Source organism: Triticum aestivum, chromosome 2A, assembly GCF_018294505.1.
Source record: "Triticum aestivum cultivar Chinese Spring chromosome 2A, IWGSC CS RefSeq v2.1, whole genome shotgun sequence".
In the NCBI taxonomy this organism is placed as follows: Eukaryota; Viridiplantae; Streptophyta; class Magnoliopsida; order Poales; family Poaceae; genus Triticum; species Triticum aestivum.
Window position 1 is genome coordinate 207,408,779 of NC_057797.1, and position 748 is coordinate 207,409,526.

Genomic DNA, 748 nt, shown 5'->3' on the forward strand with positions numbered 1-748 from the left:
TCGTCTTGAACGATATTGCTACAACCAGACCAGGGTGGGGGTATATATACCGGGAGCTAGAACAAGCAAAGACTTTCTCTTCTAATCGTTTTTTAATTTTATTCCAGAAAAAAAGTATGTGTGTTTATGGCCTGCCATGAAACATGTACTGTAGGAAAGAGGAGAGATTGCAGGGTGATTCGAATAGCTGTGCTCCGTTCAATTAATTGGCAAATTTGGAATCCAAAACGATTGATTATACTGTACATCGCACCTGGTTCATTCTGGAGCCGTGCTAAGTTGACTCCCGATCCTTAGCCACACAAAAGTATGCTTCTCTTGCAGTAGCTCCAATTGGAAACTACTCAAATAATACGAGGATATGAGCACGAACAGTTGAGATTTTAATCTTGTGAAATCATATAGAGTTGCATAATCTTGTGAAGAAAAAACAAATTTAAGTTTTCTTGACATATTTTAGCTGGCGAAGTTCAACGCAATATAGATGAGTTGACATGCGAGATTCTCAGTTAATTATTGGTGATTCCTTCTACGTGAGCACAAGTCCCTTGCTGCCTCCGTACCCGGGCATGACTCGCCTGTTAGTGCCTTCGTGCTTCCCATGATCGATCGATACATTATACATGGCCGACCTCATGACAAGTTGTCATTGCACAGATCTTGCTTTCTCGTTTTCTCTTCCGCACTCTTCCAGATTATCATTTTTAATTGTAGTTTGTTTTAATGCACTAACTAACATGCCTGCCTC